General features: G+C 34.6%; 1 protein-coding gene across 3 annotated transcripts in view; it reads right to left on the reverse strand.

The window, feature by feature from the left end:
- Positions 1 to 13,877, reverse strand: part of LOC122792925 (signal-induced proliferation-associated 1-like protein 2) — a 2,084,855-nt gene that overhangs the window by 838,732 nt on the left and 1,232,246 nt on the right. The window lies entirely within an intron of this gene.

The following is a 13,877-nucleotide window of genomic DNA, read 5'->3' on the forward strand; positions in this document are numbered from 1 at the left end:
TCACATTTTTTTTTAGTTCTGGAAGAGAGACAAGCCCACTAAACCACTTGATGTTGGGGTGGTAAAGGTGGTCTTGCACTCTCCAAAGTTAATTAGTCTCAGCCGTAGGCTGTATTACCTTGAAGCAGAGTAAAATAACTGTCATGGATAACAGGATGTGTATGCCATTATCCAAGGTGCTGTGACCTAAGAACTGGGATAAATAAATAAAGAGTCTAGAGATCAGCCCCCCTCCCCAACACACACACACACAGATACATTAAGCTATTCAAATGAGTTTACACTAAGAAAACAAAATAAGAATATTTGTCAGGTCAACTTTTTTTCTAAATGTGAGAATGATTTGTCATCTACTTGCCTGCTGAGACACTGATTGCCTTGATGCTTACGACACCAGCAGGCTGTGCGAGTGAAACAAAGCAGTCTCAGTGTGATATGTTTGTTTCTACAGTCATGTAACATGTGACTTTTTCTACCACCAAACTGTCTGCCACTCAGATTATTCTATAATGGCTCAGAACATATAGTTCTGGTATAACTGTCTCTTTGCACACCTGACTGTATGCAAACTTACATGATACCACTTGTCCTGTATATTTTTCTAGCTTTTGGAAGCCACCCGAATGCCTGAAATGGCTCATCATATGGATTAAGAAATGCAGTTTGCCTTTATGTCTCACCACTATACTAATAATCTGAGCAAGCAAACTTTATGAACAAGATTCATGCACTGAAAAAATACTTGTATAGTGCAGAGATAAAGTAATTGGTCTTCAGAAGATGGGACTGTATTCTTTAAAACTGTAAGATGTCAATTTGTTATCCTCAGAAGATTCGGCTTCAAATGGCTTCAGTGATTAAAGGATTCGCTACATGCAGAACTCAGTGCAGACACATTACAGGAACTGGAACAGTATTCTACTCAGCTCACATCAAAAGAAATTTCTAGCAAGTGATAGAAAAAGAAAACTTTTGTTTTTGCCCTGTCTTGCACTTATCATACTATATACTGATGCGTTCCATCAAGTTACTAAACAAAGTCATCCAGGGCTATTAGAATATCTCATGGTTCATTTTGAGTATTTCAAGAGAAGTTGATTGCAAACAGACTTACTAAATTGAAGACTTCAAGCAGTATTTCCAATTCCATGATTTCAATAACAATATGGCAAATATCCTGTTACAAATATATTAAAGAAAATGATTAACAGGGGCAGGTGTTCTGACAAGAGTCTTTTCTTTAGATTTGACATTTTGTGTACATTTCCTGCTCTGAGGTACAGGTGCACTGCAAAAAAATAAAGCAACATCTGTTCAGATAATTATATGGGAACTGCTGACGTAAACAGCAATGCAGCATGCTAAATAAGGATTTAAAGATGAAAGACTGGATTTTAGAAACAGGAAAGCAAAAAAGAATCATGCAGTGGTCTAATTCATACTTTGTCAGTGTTGTAACCCTAAATGTTTTAATTTACTTTGCCTAACTATCAGGTTGAATGGTAAATGGAAAACAGAAAGCGTGTTTCCGAATTCCATGTGCATGATTATTACACAGAAAGATTCTCGTACAGTTCTCCGGTTCCACATATGTATCCATTTATTTATTTATGTATGTATTTAATTATTTATTTATTCATTCATTCTCCTAAATACTGGTTGTGTTGTACTTAGGATGAAGACCACCCATATTTGGAAATAGCCATGGAGCATTTTAGATTCTTTCTTGGGGTAACACTACTGTATCCTAAAATTCCAGGAAGTATGCAGATGCAAAAATTTGCCTGTCGGGAAGTAGGTGGAGTTTTACTGACTGATGCTGCTAAGAATGAAAGCTTTGTGTAAATGAAAAGACATTGTCGTGACTGTCACAATATTACTTACACATCATGCTGTTAATGCGTGTCCTTTAAACAGCGTATGGAAATAAATAAACTTGAAGATTATAATGCTGACGAGAATGTAACTGCTGACCCACAGAGTGCCAAAAGAGTGCAATCATCTCTTGTAAATAGCCAGCCTTTGCAGTTTGGTGAAAGGTATAGGAGGGGGAAGGGAGTACAAGGGAAAGATTCCCGGTTAAGGGGGGGAGACTTGAAGCAATGATGGGCTGTAACAAAGGGGAGCTGAGGTAGCTAGAGACAGAAGACGGGTAAATGGCAAACAGAACTACAATAACTGTTAGTTGTAGTTTTACAATAAACTTTAAAATAAAAGTTCAATAATCTTAATATGTCAGTATGCTCTACAGCTGCTAGACAGTTAAAGAACATCACAAGGAAGGTAGCTTGCCTTGATGTCCCACCACCATACTGATGATCTGGGCAAGCAAACTCTACGAAGGAGATTCATGCCCTGAAAAAACGTGTATAGTGCAGAGATAAAAGTAAGAGCTCTTCAGAAGATGGGACTTAAAATAATCAAACATGCCAAGGGAATTCTACTTAAATGTACAATGTCTAGCAGTAAGGGCGATTGGCTTAGTGGGCAAACCATATGCAAACATTGCATCTAAATCACTATACAAATGCAGGTGGGGTTGTGCAGCAATTTCCACTACAGAGGGCAAACTAGGAAGAAGTCATTTTTATCTTACCTTCTGCATGACATAATATTAAAGTCCACATCAAGCATATTGAAGAGCTGGTATTATTCAGGGAAAATTTTCACAACAAAGATGTCACTCACTGCTGACTACAGTGATTACTCGGGTTATACCTATCTATCAATATCATCTATATTTATCTATATTTATACATATATGTGTGTGTGTGTGTGTGTGTGTGTGTGTGTGTGTGCAAATCCATGTAGTTTATAGTCCTGCTCATGATGACATGTATATGTAATGTAACAAGTGAAAGTATAGCCTTTTCATGGCAGAGTGTATATATATATATATATATATATATATATATATAAAACGTAACATGGAGAATCATTACCCTGGTCATGACAGTGTACGTATATACATAACATAGCATAACACAACATTAGGAGTCATGGCCCTTTTCATGACAATGTATATTTGTATCATGAGGTGTAGTTACCTGTGTGTAAATGTAATATGATATGTGGAGGCATGAACTTAGTCACAGCAATGTGTATACGGATCTTGATATGCTTAGTTGAAGGCCATCACTGCTATCACATTTCTTTCATTAGCAGATTAGCTTATGAACTATGGTATCTATTGCTAGCAACATTAGCTGACTGCAGGCCTTCCTTTGTCTGCCTATTTCAGAACCTTCCAAGTAACTCTGTCCTGCTTTAACAGCTAAGGCAATGTCACGTTTTTGGGAGTGCTGTCACTTTGCTGTACAGCTGCTGCTGGTACAGTAGTAAGGGTAGAGGGTGATGGGTGTTAATGTTTACTTTAAATCTCAGGCCTAATGTGGCTGAACAGTTGTAACTATTATGGGCATAAACAATAGTAAAGCATGATTTTAATGCTACTGGAACTCACCTAGTGCACACTAATAAGTCCTTGTTATAATTTTTGACACACTGCAGTTAACAGGGTGTGCCTCTGAGCTGGCATGGCCAGACTTTGTCAATCTAAACTGCATCTTAGATCTAGGTTTATATTACAAAAACAGATGTAACCTGTATCGCAGTTTTCGGGATAACAGAGCTAACCTTCTTCCCTACATTGTGCATTTTAGAGTAACAAATGTCAGTTTGACCACACCCTTTAGTGTCGCAAATGTAACCTGGACTACAGATACTGTGGTAACAGACATAACCTGGATCATGCCTTTCTGGGTAATGGATGCAAGCTGGATCAAACCTGTCATTGTAATGTGAACTTGTTCAGAGCTTTTGGTGTAACATAGATAACCTGAATCATGTCTTTCTGGACAGTGGGTATAAGTTGGATCATACTTTTCACTGTAACAGATGTGACCTTTTCCACAGGTTTTTGCATAACAGATGTAACCTGGATCACACCTTTGAGGATAATGGATGTAAGTTGTATCACACCTTTCATTGTAATAGATGTGACCTTATCTACAGCTGTCAGTGTAACATGTAACAATGGTCATATGTTTCAGGGTACCTCTGCCCTGATGTAGTACTGTACAGACAAAGCTGTGTGAGATCCTAACTTGTGTAAAATATACATTTGTCTAAACAAGCATGGCAAAAGATAAAAAGTGTTGATAGTGGTGTTACATTTGCTTGATTCAGAATACTGTATATTTAGTAGTCTTAACCATGCCTTAGTAGAAGGTGACATATCACATAGAGATGCCTCACTGTTTACAGAGATCTGGGCACAAGACTACTGCCATATTCTTTTATTTATTTTATGTATTTATTTATTTATTCTTTCTTGACTTGGTTAACCCCAGTAGGCTAGTAACCTCTTTTCAGGGGAACCCAAGGTGGTGTTTATACTATTAGGCGAAATCTGGCCATGGCATCGGGGAACTTCCCATACTGTTTTGCCGTATAGGGACTCTTTTCAAGGTTGCGCTTCCTGTCTTCCTGTCTGGGCACTTAGGTAGCTTGGAGAACTTGGAAGCCAGTTTGAAAAACATGGAGATAGAAGGAGAGCATGATAATGGATTTTTGGATTATGCTACTATTATTTGAACAGCAGATGTGCTAGAAGTGTCACAGAAGGAATCAGAGGTGAAGGAGAAGGCTAACACTGAACATGATAGGTTGGAGATGGAGGCAAAGGTGGCCAAGTCTTTTCAAAGGAAGAATAAGGTGCTGGATGTTGATACAGAAGTATTGCTTCAGAAAAAAATGTTCAAATCAGAGATTACAGCACAACAGTGTGTTGTTACAACCCTCCAGTCAGGAGGATTACGGGATGATATATTATTGGATATGCTAAAGGAGAGTGAGCCAGAAAATGGAAAGGACATATCATTGGGAAAAATGATGGATAGGATACAGAAGGAAGAAGGGCAACAGTATAAAGATATACAGGTGCAGAAAAAATCGTATGCAGGAAAAAGTGAAAGAAGGGATGCATGCCAAGAGAGAAGAGAAAGAGATGAGGATTCAAAAGAAAAACAAGAATAGGAAGGAAAAAGCTTCAGAACCGAGTATTGCTCACACAGAAGTTTTTTATTTTTCCACTATAAAACAAGAGTTAAGCACTTTTGTCAAGTGGTTTATAGGGCTTCATCAGAACAATTACCCATACATCTCCTTCCCTTTTTATACAGCAGAAATAACTTGAAATCCAATCAACACATCTTTGCAAAATAAGCTCCAAAGAATCAATTAATATTTAAAGAACCCTTGTGCATATAGTGTGATAAAATATTCAAGAATAAAACATTATAAACTTTGACAGTTTATCTCACCTAAATGCTTATATTAGAATACATTTCTAAAACAGCTTGCAAAAAATATTTGTTACACATATATCAAGTTAATCTAAGTAACAGAGGTGGCCCTAGTGATTATTTTCTAGAATTTTTGGAACTTAAGTGGCAACTTAGGCTGAATGCTACTCAGCCACTTGGGTTGAATGAAAACATGTGCATTACGGACATGCTTACATTGAATGTTAGTTACTATTTATTATTTTATCCTATGTTTGCTTAAGTTTTTTAATGCAACAGATATCTGGTTACTTGGGATGCGTGCAACAAATATTTTTTACAAGATGTTTTAGATCTATATTCCAATATAAGCATTTAGGTGAGATAAACTGTCAAAGTTTACAATGCTTTATTCTTGCATATTTTATCACACTATATGCACAAGGGGTCTTTAAATATTAATTGATTCTTTTGAGCTTATTTTGCAAAGATGTGTTGATTGGCTTTCAATTTATTTCTGTTGTATAAAAAGGGAAGGAGAAACATGGGTAATTGTTCTGATGAAGTCCTATAAACCAGTGGATGAAAGCACTTAACTCTTGTTTTATAGTGGAAAAATAAAAAAACTTCTGTGTGAGCAGTACTCGGTTTTGAAGTGTTTTCCTTCCTATCCTTGTTATTGGTTTGTGGATTGTTTTTTGTTTCAAAAGAAAAATATTATTTAAAATTTGAATTGAAAAGAAGGAAGATAGTGAAATGGACATACATAAGGTATGGGTGAAGTAATTATGACACTCTTGGTTAAACCAAATGAGGTAAGAACATTTATTCACATTAATAAAGAGACTTTTTGTGACTTTATTTTTGAAACTGGGCAGATAATGGAAAAATAGAGGCATGTGAAAAAAAATGTTCTCCATGGAACTTATATGTACTTAATCCCTCTTTTAGGGAAACTAAAGAAACAAATGAGCATTCCATTCAGAACTGAAGTTGAAAAAGAGACTAAAAAAGTATTTATTAAATCTATGTAATGGTGTTCTGAATATATCGGAAGTGTATGCTAACAGAGGTTTATGGACTTGGGAGTGGGATTGCAATGTGATACTGAATCTGGAAAACAAATGTATTGCGCATATTCCAAGTGTTATTAATCTTGAAGGAGCTAGAGGCTTGGTTAGATATTGAAGGTTGCCAAAAACATGCTTTTTGTGTGGAAAAAAATAGATCACTTAATCAGCAAATGTGGAAAAACATGTTTTACAAGCAGGGGCTTAGGACATGATGCAAACAATTGTGAACCTAAATGTTATAAATGTTAAAAACATGGAACATTTTGGGGGGGATATGAAGAAAGAGAAAATGGAGTCGGTTTTAACATAGAGCAAATAATGGAACAATGTAAAAAGGATAAAGTTATAGAAAAGGAATTAAAAGCAGAAAAATGGAAAAAAAATGACAGAAGTATTACCAATACCAAAAACAAATGCTTGATACTGATGTCTCAACCAGAGGACACAGTAGAATCCACAAAAGTCAAGAAAAAGTCACTGAAAGTGTCCTGTTACGGATCCAAAGGATTTTAATAAAATAGTATAGTAAAAACCACACAAATATCAAACAAGTTAGTGCTTTTGGGTGTTAACCCTTCATCAGACAATGAACAAATGTTACAAAGCACTATTTAAACAAAATACAACCAATCAAAAGTTAATAAAAGACCCGCCTATTTCTTAAGGTGGGCTTAATAGGTACTACATCATTTAAACCTGGGTTCCTGTGTGCAGTGAACTCTATGATCTTCCTAGATTCAACTAACTCAGTATATTGTTTAATGTCCCCTCCCCTCTTGTTCAATCTCACATTTACTATGGCTCTGAAGCCAAAGCAATGAGTAGGATTATCCTTAACATGTCTAAAGAGAGCATTGTGCATGTCATTGTTCCTAATACTGGATAAATGTTGTAGAATCCTTATTTTAAACATATTGTTAGTCTTACCCACATAAAAACATGGGCAAGACTTACAATTGGCCAAATATACTATATCTTTGGTTCTAAAAGTAGCCCTAGCTTTTAGTGTGAATAATTTATTAGTAATGGGATGAACAAAGGTAGTATCCTGAAGGATGAAAGGACAGGCCTTACAAGAGCCACATGGCTTACTACCTATTTGTAAAATAGGGGTGACATGATCAGTAACCTGTTCCCCACATAAAATATCTTTTAAACACTTGTTTTTCCTAAAACCAAACATAGGGGAGGGACCAACAATGGTGTTAATCTTTTCATCACTGGTAAGAATATTCCAGTTTTTCTTTATTATCCCACTAATGTCTTTAGTACTGCTACTATATGTGAGCATAACCTTAGATCTAACATCATGAACTGTTGTCTTAAGAGATGAGTTAAATCTACTATCTGATCGATGCAGCCAAGGCTTATATTTATGCCCCCTTTTTCCTTTATTTTTCTCTAAAATACCTTTAACAAAGGCTTCATTATAACCCCGATCAATAAATAAACCTTCCATATTGTCTAGTTCCCCATCAAAACAAGTATCATCCGTGCATAACCTAGATATCCTAGCCAGTTGTTCATGCACTATATTTGAAAAAGTGTAACGCGGATGCATGCTGTCGAAAGTCAAAAATGTATTTTTCCAACATTCCTTCTTATGCAGTGTTGTTGAGAAACCTAGAGTAGTTTGTGTCATTGAAACATCCAAAAAATCTATTTTGGTATAAGATGTTTCCTTCGTGAACCTAAAAAATTCAATGGTGGAATGTAGAAATGTAATGAAAAGTTCTAATGTAGTACTGTCCCCCTTCCACAAAATAAAAACATCATCAACGAAACACTTATAAAGTCCTATAAATGGCTTCCATACATTGTTGTTGAGAATATATAGGCTCTCCCAATAAGAAATCACTAAATTAGCATAAGAATTAGCACAGAGTGTGCCCATGGCTACACCCTGTGCCTGCCTATACATATGTTTCAAGCCCAGAAACACATTATTCTCCAAAACCAAATTTAACATTGTAATAATCTGGGTGATATTGTGATCAGTAGCTCCATTATCCTTCAAAAGTGTGCTAATAGCCAAAATGCCATAATCATTGTTGATGACAGTAAAAAGACTCTGCACATCTAGTGTGACCATGAGGTAACACACCTTGGGGGTAGCCCTATCTATCTCACCAAGTGCTTTCAAAAATCCACCCGTATCTAAAAGTATGTTATCCATTTTTTCAACATATGGTCTAAGTGTGATTTCTAGCCAAATGACCTTTACGACCCATAGTGTCAGGCAGAAAATGGGTGACAGAAAATGCTTCCATTTGGCTAGAAATCACACTTAGACCATATGTTGAAAAAATGGATAACATACTTTTAGATACGGGTGGATTTTTGAAAGCACTTGGTGAGATAGATAGGGCTACCCCCAAGGTGTGTTACCTCATGGTCACACTAGATGTGCAGAGTCTTTTTACTGTCATCAACAATGATTATGGCATTTTGGCTATTAGCACACTTTTGAAGGATAATGGAGCTACTGATCACAATATCACCCAGATTATTACAATGTTAAATTTGGTTTTGGAGAATAATGTGTTTCTGGGCTTGAAACATATGTATAGGCACAGGGTGTAGCCATGGGCACACCCTGTGCTAATTCTTATGCTAATTTAGTGCTTTCTTATTGGGAGAGCCTATATATTCTCAACAACAATGTATGGAAACCATTTATAGGACTTTATAAGTGTTTCGTTGATAATGTTTTTATTTTGTGGAAGGGGGACAGTACTACATTAGAACTTTTCATTACATTTCTACATTCCACCATTGAATTTTTTAGGTTCACGAAGGAAACATCTTATACCAAAATAGATTTTTTTGGATGTTTCAATAACACAAACTACTCTAGGTTTCTCAACAACACTGCATAAGAAGGAATGTTGGAAAAATACATTTTTGACTTTCGACAGCATGCATCCGCGTTACACTTTTTCAAATATAGTGCATGGACAACTGGCTAGGATATCTAGGTTATGCACGGATGATACTTGTTTTGATGGGGAACTAGACAATATGGAAGGTTTATTTATTGACCGGGGTTATAATGAAGCCTTTGTTAAAGGTATTTTAGAGAAAAATAAAGGAAAAGGGGCATAAATATAAGCCTTGGCTGCATCGATCAGATAGTAGATTTAACTCATCTCTTAAGACAACAGTTCATGATGTTAGATCTAAGGTTATGCTCACATATAGTAGCAGTACTAAAGACATTAGTGGATAATTAAGAAAACTGGAATATTCTTACCAGTGATGAAAAGATTAACACCATTGTTGGTCCCTCCCTATGTTTGGTTTTAGGAAAAACAAGTGTTTAAAAGATATTTTATGTGGGGAACAGGTTACTGATCATGTCACCCCTATTTTACAAATAGGTAGTAAGCCATGTGGCTCTTGTAAGGCCTGTCCTTTCATCCTTCAGGATACTACCTTTGTTCATCCCATTACTAATAAATTATTCACACTAAAAGCTAGGGCTACTTGTAGAACCAAAGATATAGTATATTTGGCCAATTGTAAGTCTTGCCCATGTTTTTATGTGGGTAAGACTAATAATATGTTTAAAATAAGGATTCTACAACATTTATCCAGTATTAGGAACAATGACATGCACAATGCTCTTTAGACATGTTAAGGATAATCCTACTCATTGCTTTGGCTTCAGAGCCATAGTAAATGTGAGATTGAACAAGAGGAGGGACATTAAACAATATACTGTGTTAGTTGAATCTAGGAAGATCATAGAGTTCACTGCACACAGGAACCCAGGTTTAAATGATGTAGTACCTATTAAGCCCACCTTAAGAAATAGGCGGGTCTTTTATTAACTTTTGATTGGTTGTATTTTGTTTAAATAGTGCTTTGTAACATTTGTTCATTGTCTGATGAAGGGTTAACACCCGAAAGCGCTAACTTGTTTGATATTTGTGTGGTTTTTACTATACTATTTTATTAAAATCCTTTGGATACGTAACAGGACTCTTCCAGTGACTTTTTCTTGACTTAAGTATTACCAATATAGAGCAAATAATACAAAAAGATAAAGTGAAAGTAGATTTAAATATAGAAAATATTGAAGAAGAGGAGCCAGGTTTAAGTGAAAATGATGATGGTAAATGGAATATAGTTAAACAAAAAAGAAATTAAATTGGAAAAGGAGTGAGAGAAAGGAAAAATGTACAAGATGTAAAAAAAGAAAAAACTGAAAAGATGCATACATACTATTATTTAAAGTGGACTTATGTGTAAAGTTTTATCATTAAATGTAAATAGTTGTAATAAGTTTGAAAGCAGGACAGGGATTTTGGAGGAGTGTAGAAAGTTAGATATTGATTTTATTATATAAGAAGTCATTAGATTCTTGTCAGAAATAGAAACATTTCAAACCAGAGTGTGGTGGGATTAAATGTGACATGGAATTTTTGGAAAGAGACATGGTCAAGAATACTTATATTATATAACGATACAATTAAAGTGTTAGATATTACATTTGTCATAACAGGTAGAATTACTGATTTTGATGTAAGACGGAGAGAATATGTTATGAGAATTGCTGCAATATATACATATGTGATAAAAAAGGAGAGGGAAGAGAAGTTCAGAAAAATAATGCAATATATACTAGATAATATGGAGATAACGGTAGTAGGGGGGCTTTAATTGCAACCTGAGACAAAAAAACAAGAAGGATTATGATGTTAAATTAATAAAGGACATTATAAAATATGGACAGTTAAAAATATGGAATCTAGGGACTTGGATGTATAACTGAAGGTAGAAAAGAACAGAAATAGGTTATTTTGTTTACTGTCAGAAAATTTAGTAATAGTTAAACAAAGAGTATTGCTGACAGGTTTCTCAGATCACGGGGAAATTTGGATTATGGTAAAGGGAAATGATGATTATATAAAAATGGGGAAAGGCATAAAATAAATTAAGTGAAAGTGGATATTAAAGGAAAAAAGGTTATGAGATTCTCGCAAGATCATATAGAAATGAGGGAATTTTATAAAGATTGGTCAGAATAGTGGTTACATTTTAAACTGAAGTTATGTGATATGGGAAAAATAAAATATATGAATTTAAATGATGATATGATTGATTGTTTAGAGAAGAATGATAATTTTTTTTATTAAGGAACAGAAAATATATGAATTGAATAAGAAAAAAATATAATATTTATTGTGCAAAGATACTGTTTTAAAGGAAAAAAAGAAGAAAGTGTACCCTATTTAAGTAAATTAATTAAAGAGAATAATAGTATAATGATGGAAATGAAAGATTTTTAAAGTAGGATAGATAGTACACAAGAGGAGATTATGAATATAGTAAAAGACCATATTAATATATTATTTATAGAGCACAGAACAAAGACATGGAAGGAATGGAAGGTGCATACATTTTCTAATATGGAAAATAAGGCTTATAAAAAAGATATAACAGTAAAAGAACTAGAGCAGGTAATAAATGACATTAATTTATACTCAGCTGCAGGACTGGACAGAATAAAATATAAGATGTATAAAAATTTGATGGTAGAACAAAAAATGGTTTATAAAGGTATTAAATAAATGACAGAATAAAGGTTTTATGTATAAGGAGTTATGTAGCCGTATCATTAGTTTTATATGGAAAAAGGAGAGAAGCAAGAAATACAGACTTAGAGACTAATTGTATTAAATAATATGAATTATAAGATCTTCATGAAAATATTTCAAAAAAGGATGACAGAAGGAATAAGCAATGTTGTTAATGAGTACATATTTGGTATAAGAGGTAAAAAAGTTCAAGATTTATTATTAATAATAATTAGGGAATTAGTAGATGATATTGTAGCGAGGAATGTCCAGGCAAAAGTAATGGTAGGACATTTAAGCAAAGCATTTGATTTGATACATCACTCAGTATTATGAGATATATTTAATGTATATAAGTAAAAAGGTTAATGTGTGTATGTCAGCATATAAGCATAATATAGTGAAGATTATGATAAATGGATGGTTGAGCAAAGATATAAAGTTAGAGAAGGATATTAGGCAAAGATGTCCATTGAGTGGTACATTATTTGTGTTAGCAGTTAATGCAATATCCACATACATGAACAAGGAGATGGATGATATGAATTATATTTCTAATGAAGGGATAAACCTGCCCATTTTGCTAAATTATGCAGATATTTTTATTGCAACAAAAAATGAAGCAAGCATGAATGCAGCAATAAAACAAATGCAAGAAATTATTCAGGTTACTGGGCTCATATTAAACAAAGATACCAAAAAGTCACCAAAAAAGCACTTTCGCGAAACTGAGCTAAAAAAAAGAAAAAAACATGAGAAAATGGCTTTTGCTGAGGTTGTGGCACAGTGGGGATAAGGGAATATTCCCTTTTCCCCACTGTAGTGCAACCTTGGAGTGAGAATATAAAAGTAGGGGGGATGTGGGGGGCACAGCCCCTACACAGGGGGTGCAGGGGGTCTTGCCCTTCTGCATAAACATGATTACTGTTATCATTTTTTTTTATAATCTTGTCTTTTTTTTTTTTTTTTTTTTTTTTTTAGCAGACTTCCACAAAAGTATGCTTGACCATTTCAGTTTCATTGAAACATGTCATTGACAATTAGTCCTAGATCCATATATATATATATATATATATATATATATATATATATATATATATATATATATAAAAATTGTGTAAATAGTTATGGATTATGTAAATAAAGAATGCCTAAGAGGCCACTAATTGGAGTAGTGCTTCTGGTTTCCGTTCTAAGTGTGGAGGTAACTCGGAGAAACCAGGAAGACAAAGAAGGTAGAGTGCTTGGAACAGGCAGATAGTGAACAAAAAGAATGTTCAATGGAAGAAAGTATGTTTGAGGTTACAAAGAAATGTTCAGAAATGGGGGAAGAGGGTGTTATAGCAAAGGCAGTTGAACCTTTGTTGGAAGGAGTACAACTAAGTAAAAAAGTTGAGAAAGCATTAAAGCTTTCCCAGTGGGAGAAAGATGGAAAAGAGGGTTTGGATTTGGACTAAGCAGAGAAGTTTCAAATAAATCTCTTCAGGGAGAAAGAAACAATGCAGAGTTGTGTTGTTAAAACCCTCCAGTCAGCAGGGTTCGGGGATGATATACTCCTAAATTTGGTGAACACCAGTGAGTCTAAAAGAGGCAATGATGTAGCGTGGGGTGACTTAATGGACAAGATACAGGGTGACAAAACTGTACAGGTTAAGAGCAGCAAGTTGTATGTTGAGATAGTTAAATTGAGAGTGGAGAAAAAAGGATAAGGAAGGATGTGGTAAATATAGAAAGAAAGAAATAATTTAACGTATCAATCGAAAAGACAGAAGAATGAGGAATGGACAGATAAAAGATCTGGGATGAAATCATAGTGCCTTTAGGAGTTAATAGGTAATGGCATTTATTAATATTAATAAAGTTACATTTTGTGACATTATTTTTGAAAATGGTAAAGCCATGGAGAACTTCTTAAGAGAATACAAAAAAAATGCATT

This window comes from Protopterus annectens, chromosome 2.part0 (assembly GCF_019279795.1).
Source record: "Protopterus annectens isolate FY-2018-M chromosome 2.part0, PAN1.0, whole genome shotgun sequence".
Classification (NCBI taxonomy): domain Eukaryota; kingdom Metazoa; phylum Chordata; order Ceratodontiformes; family Protopteridae; genus Protopterus; species Protopterus annectens.